Source organism: Cynocephalus volans, chromosome 2, assembly GCF_027409185.1.
Source record: "Cynocephalus volans isolate mCynVol1 chromosome 2, mCynVol1.pri, whole genome shotgun sequence".
Lineage (NCBI taxonomy): Eukaryota > Metazoa > Chordata > Mammalia > Dermoptera > Cynocephalidae > Cynocephalus > Cynocephalus volans.
The window spans coordinates 133,682,480-133,691,488 of NC_084461.1; the positions used below are offsets into that span (position 1 = coordinate 133,682,480).

The window sequence follows — 9,009 nt, forward strand, 5'->3', positions numbered from 1 at the left end:
CAGATGCTGCAGCCTTGTCCACACCTGCACTAGTCTCAGCTCTGTCCACCCCTACAGACTGTGGGACACCACACAAGTTGCTCACCTTTTCTGAGCCTCAGTTGCCTCCTGTGTAAAATTGGAATAATAATAGAACCTACCTGGCATAGCATTTAAGAAATTAAACCAAACAAGGTATGTATAGATGGAAAGGAGTTCTTACTTTATACTTCATGTTTCTTGATTATTTATCATTTAACAAGAAACATATTCATTTTATAATAAAATTTCCAAAATAATAATAATGAGTGTATAGTATCCAGCTGAGTACTCAGCACAAAGTAGGTGCTTAGCAAAAGGCTGAGGCAACCCCACAACTACATGCCATTGATCTAAGGGTCAAGGCTTTTCCCCATATATTCCCTCCTTTAAGAGAGTATTTTAGGTTCTTCTGTCAGCTCAGTAAGCTAGGTTATGACCTTCTACTTAGTGTCTGGTAACCAGCAGACAACGTCTTGGCTGCTGTCCTCAGCTAAGCAGGGTCACTGGGTACAACACCACAGCCAGTGAAGGTGTAGCTACAAGAAGCCCATGAACCACAGATGAAAGACTGGGAATCATCTGAGCCTCATTTTCCTCAGTTGTAAAGGGGAATATCCTGCAGTTCTATGCAGGATGAAAGGAAGATACCATGAAATCACATTGTAAACTAATGCAAAAAGCTGTCCACATTCTCATTTTAAGATGACCTCCAGTCCTCCACACCAGTTTCAAGGTTGGGAAATTGTGGCCCCAGGTCCATCCATCGAAGACCAGGCTCTGTATGATACTACAATGATGGACACACATCACTGTGTATTTGTCCAAATCCATAGAATGTACAGCATCAGGAGTACCTAATGAAAACTATGGACTTTGGGTGATGATGATGTGTCAGTGTAGATTCATCAGTGGTAACAAATGTACCACTCTGGTGAGGGGTACCGATAATGGGAGAGGCTATGCATGTGTGGGGACAGCGGGTAAATGGTAAATCTCTGTACCTTCCTCTCCATTTTGCTGTCAACCTACTGGATTCTTACCCAGCTTTGATCTGTCAGACGCCAACATGGTCAGTGCCCTTTCCACTGCCCTTCACTGCCCAGAGAGGCAGGAAGCTGAAGCTCAGAGGAGGAAACCGGTCCTGCTCTCCAGCTCTCCAGGAACATGCCCCAAGTTCCCAGACCTTGCCTTTACAAGTCTCTAACTTTTTATGCAAGCAGGTACCGGTCTGCCTGCCCCTGATTACCTGCAGTCACCAGGGTTTAGAATCTCAAGCTGGAAGGAGGCTCAGGGGAAATTCAGTCCTATGCTTATCGAGTTTGCAGAGGTGCCAGGGGACTCTAACTGACCATCTTGAGTAAACCAGACCTCACAAACTTCCTCCCCAAGACGACTCCTGGGGCAGCCAGCACTGGCAGTAGTTAGGCTGCTCCCAGTTCTGCTTGCACTGGCCCTTGCTCTGCCCTGTGGGGTCCCCTGGAATAAGGAACAAGATGCCTCTCTTCTCAATGTCAGCTCTGAAAGATAGGGAACCTGCAGCATTCTCTCGAAGCTGATCACCTCTTGTCCCTGGCATTGTCTCTCACAGAGACTGGCTTCCACACTCTCCCCAAGCCCTCTACCCTCTACCCCTACCCTATCTGTAACTGGTCCTGGAACTGGACACAACACTCCAGGTGGGGTTTGCCTGACCAAACACAGAGGGATTTTCACCTCCACCCTCTTAATTATTTTATTTCTGTTGATATATAGTCTTGGCATACATTTACCTTTATCATAGCTCCACCCACAGTAAAGTGTCCTTTCTCAATGACATCAACAACATGTATGCCTGACTGGCTGAGAACAAAGTTTTCTTGTAGAAAAGTATGCTTTACCTACAAGGGCAGAAGTAATTGATTCCATAGTCCACTACCTAAGAATCTAGAGATCATTGCCTCAGTACACACGGGCTGGAGAAAGATGTGCACTGCTGCATGCTCTGTAATAGCAAAAATGTCCTGAATGTCCATTAAGAAGGGACTGTTTAAATAAACTATGGTGCATTCATTCGAAGGAATACTATATGGCCATCAAAAAGAATGGGGTCAACTGCTCTGCAATAACACAGGAAGAAATATGCCTATAAAATAAAAAAGCAAAGTGCAGATTTGTATGTGTAATAGGATACTATTTTTTAAAAAAACAATACACAAGTGTGTGTGTGTGTTTGTATAAAATCTTAAATGTGTACAGAAAAATGTCTGGAAGAATACACACCAAACTGCTACTTAAAAATTATTTTTTAAATGATTAAAATGAGCACTAAATGAGGCCAGAAGACTGTGGGCAACGGATGGAAGCTTCCTTATTATGTGCCTGCTTCACGTGGACAGACAAGGCTGTAGGGATTTGATAAAAATAAAGAGGAAAAGTCCAGGGACAAGTTTTCTAGTTAAGGAATTCAGTGTTTGAAGAGTTAGCAACTCTAGAGGAGTTTCATCCTGGAATCTGCTGGAGAGGGTCTGGCTTCAGGAAGGTCAGGGCAGGCTGGGAACAGAAATACCGGACTAGATAACCACCTTCAGCTGGGAACAAGTGTGGAGCAAGTGCTTTCCTGCCCACTGCCCCTGGGTCCTCACACCTGCCATTCCACCTGCTTGACTGGTGAAGAAGCTGAGACCGGACAGGTTCAGAGCTTGACTCAAGACCACACAGTTCTCAAGGAATAAAGTGGAACTCAAATCTGATCATCACATCGCTGTCCCAACCCAGTACTCCCCTCTTGCTAACAGCCCCCTAAGAAAGGCTGAGAAGGCAGCACACTTTCTTTCCACCCATGCATGCCTCCTGTCAGCTCCTGGGATCCACAGGTGGGACATATGCACACCTGGCTTCCCTCCCAGCCGCTGGGACCTCACTTAGCCCAGGAGGAGTGGCCTCAACTACTAGCACTAAGTCCAACTTTGGGACAAAAGAGATGGGGATCCATCCGTCTCTTAGTCCCTAATATGCCCTAAATTGGTTTATCCAATGAAGGGTTTATTCAACCCTGTAACTCCCTCCCTTCAAGAGGGAAGATGCCAATTTTTGAGAATTGCCCTTATACCAAATATGGTGGAAAGAAAGTTGAGCGGATTCAAATCCTGGCTCTGCTGCCTACCCATGTGACACTGGGCAGACCTCACTTTCCTGTTTTTCCCTATGGCAATGTGGTGAGGACCAAATAGGAGACATAAAGCTCTCTGTAAATCCTAAAGAGCTACCCAAACAGAAGCGATAATAGCTATCAAAGGGCTAGCAAGGGAATGGCTGGACAGGGGCTGAGATACTCAGATAAAAGCCAAAGGTGCCTTGTTTTAAACAACAAAAGGCTGGAAACTACCTAAATCCTAAATAAAGAGGAAAATGAATAAATACATTGCAGCAATTTCATGTTGGGGAATACTATACAGCAGTGAAAAATAAGTGAACCAAAAGTAGAGAGATAAACATGGATGAATTTCACAAATGTTAAGCAAAACATGCAAGCTGCAGAATAGACAGTATAATTGTATGTAAACAACATTTAAAAACATATGAAACAATACTACATATTATTTAGAGATACATGCATTTATAATAAAACTATAAAGAAGTGTAAGAGAAATAAACACTAAATTCAGAACACTGTTTCTTCTGGGGAAGAGGGGGTGATCGGGGAAATTTTTCAGGTATATGGAAAAATGTGTTATTTCTTAAACTGGATGTGTGGGTACCTAGGTGTCTGCATATTACCCTTTGTATCTGAATTACTCCTTAATATTTCCCCAAAGTCAGTGTTGCCGATTGCCAGGTGTCAGGATCAGGCAGGGGTAGCACTTGCACAGACAGAAGTGGGGGTGTGGAGGGACCAGGGGTCCTCAGACCACTGTCGAAGCTGGCTGTGATGAAGGCAAAGGACGAGTGGCCCAAAGGCCAGCAGAGAGCAGGGCAAGCAGTCTGCAGAGTGGGTGGAGACCAAACTAAAGGCCCTGACTCATGGGGCACCCCCACGCCTGCCCTAAAAATACCAGCTCTGGCCTCTGAGACTGCCACCTTGGTGACACAATTCTCACAGCACCTCCCCCTACACACCTGCCTGGGTCACCCGGTTTCTCTACCACGTAGGTGCTCCAAGACACAGGACTCCTACCTCTCAAGGAATAGCCTCAGGGTGAGTTCCTTGGGAAAGAAGAGTTCAGCTCTGCTCGGGACAGCCCACAAAGAGCCAGCTGCTCCTGGCCAGTCATCCATTCCAATCGGCACAGTGACCGTCCTGGGCTAGTCATGGGAAAAACATCAAGAATTTCCAGCAATGGCCATGGTGGCTGCCACGGCCCCACAGAACAAGGGCAGTTGCTCCCTGCGTCCATGTGCCTTCCTCTGGAATCTCTCTGAGGGCCCCCAGAGACACTCTCTACACAGATGCACAAGGACAGGAGGGACAGATGGGCATAGCCAGGAGAGCAGGAGGGTGGGCGCAGATCGGCCCAGCAGGGGGAAACTGGGAGCCGCTGGAGCCAAAGAAAGGAAGGTCCAATCACTGGGCTGTTAGAGAGCTTTTAAGAGCCGGATGAGAAAGCCCTGAGATGCGAGTCAGCATCACTCTGCAGCTAGAAACCAAAGCCAGCAAAGGGCCAGGAGTGCACAGGGCTGTGTGAGACAGCAGTGACCCAGAAGGGACGCAAGCCTGGTCTTTGAGTGGCCACATCTGCGCTCTCATAACACACCACACTACTGCCCTTCCTATCTCCCTCCCTCAAAGTGGGAGGTAAGCACCAGGGAAAAAGAAGGAGGTGTGAAAGGAAGAACCTGGACTGAGGTGGGTCTGGAAGAACATTGGAAGGGGCTTCCTACAGGAAGAGGGTGGCCCAACCCTGGGGGTGGGGATCACGCAGAGAGGTGCTGGCTGCTATTGCAGGGATTTGGGCCAAATATCCTGTGAGCCCCTTCCACATCCAAGTTTCCACTATTCCAAACAGGGACAGACGTTTGAGACAAAGCAAAGCATGAGATGGCGAATGCAGGGAGGACACAGTATGGTCCATAGGGTGGTAGAGGGTTGAAGGCAAGGAATCCAGAAGCACAGAAAATCAGGCACCTTCATCAGCTCCTACTGAAATCTTTTCAATCGCCTCATTGTTAGCATCATTAACAATAGCAGCAGCTGGCATTTACTGAGTGTTCACCACGTGTCAGCCCTGTGCTGAAAGCTTACCACGCACTGTCTCATTAATTCCCACCACTCTAGAAGGAAGCACTGACATCACATGGAGCTCACAGATGAGGGAGCAGAGGCCCACAGTGGCACCCAGGACTGCCGAACACTGAAGCACATGCTCTGTACCAGGGGTTCTCAAAGCATCACTACCACCTGCTGGATCAGGTGACCTGGGGGTGCAGCCCAGCAAACTGTGTTTAACAAGCACCCCCCCCCCCAGGTGATTCTGATGCATGCTCAAGTTTATGAACCAACTGCTCTAACCACTCCCCAGTGCTGCTAATGGAAAAACTGACTCTTTCATGCCTGGTATCAAGACCTTTTAGGGTCTTTCCCAGCCCAGCTGGTCAGCTCCCCAACCCAGTAGAGCCTTACTCCAAATCTTCTGCCTAGTCTTCTAAGTTCCAAAAGAGGTCCAGGTACCACTCTGCACCTCATCATCTTTCTAGTGTCCAGCTTTGAAATAATCTCCCTCCATAAGCCTCCCTGACCACCTGATGCCCCAAATTACTCCATACTCCAGTCATACTTACACTGGTCAGACTCACTGGGCACCTGCTGGCACATGATGCCTTCCAGGTAGCACTCACACCACTTTACTCCCCATTTGACTACAAGTTCCTAGAAGGCAGAGCCAGTTCCTTATGCACCTGTGCATCATGAACACCGCACAACACTGGGCACAGATAGCCATTGGGAAATGTTTGCTAACTACAAGAAGGGGGAAAACATGTGTCGGGAAGACAAACTCTGGTTCTCATCTTGCCTTCCCAACTCTGGACCTCAGTTTCCTTATCTATGAAATGCATCATTCTTCCAGTTCCTTCTAGTCGACCCATCCATTGGACAAACCCTGCAAAGCCACACCCCAGACACTCTTCTCCAGTATCAGGGATACACACGTGAAGACTAGAACAGTCCCTGATCTCAACCTTACGTTCTAGGAAAAGAGAAAGACAATAAACAGACACTAAAAACAACTATATGCCAGACACTAAGTTCTGTACATATATTTTCTTATTCGCAAATGAGATTATTTCAGAGCATGATGAGTATATGAAAAAAAAAATGTGACAGAAAGTGAAAAAAGGAGCTAGTTTGCATAGAAAGGTCAGGGAAGGCCCCTTTGAGGAGGTGACATTTGAGCTGAGACTTGACAGATAAGGAAAAACCAGCCACGGGAAAAGCTGAGGAAAGGTGTTCCGATCAGAAGGAACAGCACGTATGAAGGCCTCAGGGTGAATACAAGCTTGGCATGTTGGAGGGAGAAAAGCAGGCCAGCATGGCATGGCTAAATCACAGTGAGTGCAGGAGTAAAAGAGTAACTAGCGGGATGGAGAAGGAGGCAGACAAACAACCTCCTCCAATGCGGCTGTGCTCAAATCAGGTCGGCCTGACCCAACCAGGACATCCGGGCCCCAAGTCACAACACTGAGGGTAAGGGTATGAATCAGACCCCATGGCTTCCTGGGGCCCCAAAGGACCTGGTGTGGGCATCCAGGGGCAAGCATCAACTGTCAGCATTAGTGCCATGCCATACCCATGAGACATGTTCACATAAGTATGAAGAACACAGGACACTCCCAGCTGTGGCTTCCAGAGGGGTACTGTCAAGTGCTTGCATGAAGTGCCAGTCCCTGATTACATTATTTTCCCAGGACACAGCCAGGACAGCAGCTTTGGTCAGTGGAAAGGGAACAGGGCCTAGGGTTCAAGGCTTAACCTCTTTGGTCCTCATCTGAAAATTGAAGCTACTTACAGGGTTGTTGTAAAAATTAAGTAAGATACTGAATGTAAAGCCCTGTGCCTGGCATATGGTAAGTGTTCACAAATGTAAGCTATTGTGTATTACGATTATCAATTTTTCACTGTTTCAGTTTTCTCTGCTGCAAAACAGGGATGCTGATACAATATCACAGACTTGTTTCTAGTTTGTTCTAATAAACATTCCAATCTCCCAACACAACATCCATTGTCGGGGATTTAAAAAAATTCTGAGAGTCCCCCTTTTCTGACCTCTCATCAGATGCTGAATTCCCCTCTACCACACCCCACAGTTTGGAAAATGAGTAAGTGCTGATTAAATCCCATTTTGACAATACCGTGAAATAAAAATGATGCATTAGGAATCTACACATTTCCCTGCACTGTCATTCTGCAAGGGGGTGGGAATGGATGTTGCTGATTCTTCTGCATCATCCACAAAAGTCCCTCCCTCCCCCTACCAAAACAATTTCTCACCCAGTCACAAAAAAAAATTCCCACCCACTCCCATACACACAATTAATGAATGTATAATGCAGTCACTTCTAAGCACACTATATCACACACACATGCACACAAATATCCTACAGTGGAAAACTAACCCATTCGTAGAAACTCCACCCAGAAAATCACTCCTGGAAACTCACTACATCTTCCCTGTACATGCGCACAAGTATCTCCAACAGTGTGCAAAATATATGTTCAACAGAAACAGTACAGCAGGGACTCTGAAGCCAAATTTCTGGGTTCAAATACTGACTTTGCAACTCACTAGCTGTGTGACCGCAACCTCCAAGTATCTGGGTTTCCTAAACTGCAAAATGGGGACAATAATAATATTCATCTTTAGAATGGATGTGACAATTAAATGTGTTTAATATACGTAAAGTGTTTAGATCAGCATTTGGAATGTACCCATAAGAATAGTCTCCCTTATCGTTACATGTGCACACTGCTTCCCAAACTTTATACAAAACTACAGACGCCGCATAGGCAACTCGTCTCTACACGACCGGCAGCCCCCGATCCGCACCCGCTGGGTCTGGGCGCAGTGCAAGCCGCCTCCACACCGTTCCCAGGCGCGCTCCCCACGCAGTGCGCACGCGCGCCGCCCATTCCCTTGCGCCCGGCAGGGAGTCCCCGCGCAGGCTGCCCGGAGAGATGCCCCAGGAAGTCGCGCGCCGGCCCCCCCAAAGCACCACCCCGCCCAGACCACCTTCACCCGGCCCAACATCCCACACCACGCCCGGTCACTACCGAGGCTCTGAACGAGACAGGGCCCGGCCTCCCTTCCTGCCCCCCCATCCCCTCTCCGGCCCGGCCGGTTTACCTGAGGACAGGGGCCCTGGGGCAACAGCGCCCGGCTCTCCTCGTCCAGGGACGGGGCAGCGGCCCGGGCCAGGCTCCGGCCCCGCAGCACTCCTCGGGCTCCCGGGCCGGGGCAGGGGGAAGGGGCCTGGGACGAGGAAGTGCCGGGGGCCGGGCCGTCCCACCCCTGGGAAAGTCCCCGGCGACTGACAGACCGCTCCGCCAATCCCGCGGCGCGCTGCGTGCGGACCGCGGCCGCCAGGGGTGGGATGGAGCGAGGTAAACAGCGGCCGCCCAAGTACCAGCCGGCAGGCCGGCAGCTGAGGCGGTGATACCCCGGCGCCGCCTTCCCCGGTCCGCGAGGCCCCTCGTGGTACTCTCCGCGCCGGAAGCCCCGGGCCGAGGTCGGGCGCCGTCTTGAAAACCGGAATTTCAGAGCGGAGGCGAGCCCCTCGCTTGTGCCCGGGGGGACACAGGCCAGAGCGGGGAGCGGACTTGCCAAAAGGCACGTATGCACTTGGAGCTGAGCCAGAGCTGAAGCTCAGGGCCGCAGAGTTCCGTTCAGGGCGCCCCTGGACTATTCTTAGCAAGACTGGAGAGATTCCGCGCTGAAAGGACCCTTCAAGAATCCTGTTGTTAACATTTTTTGCGACTTACTGCTCCAGACATTGTAAACACTTTGCATGCATTTATTT

At 49.0% G+C, this 9,009-nt stretch overlaps 1 protein-coding gene across 4 annotated transcripts in view; it reads right to left on the bottom strand.

The window, feature by feature from the left end:
* Positions 1–8,533, bottom strand: part of TNIP1 (TNFAIP3 interacting protein 1) — a 44,256-nt gene extending 35,723 nt beyond the window's left edge. For all 4 annotated transcript variants that reach the window (XM_063086385.1, XM_063086384.1, XM_063086383.1 and 1 more), the window contains exon 1: positions 8,337–8,533. The gene's annotated coding sequence lies outside the window, so the exon portion shown is untranslated. The remainder of the gene's footprint in view (positions 1–8,336) is intronic.
* Between the last annotated feature and the right edge of the window lie 476 nt (positions 8,534–9,009).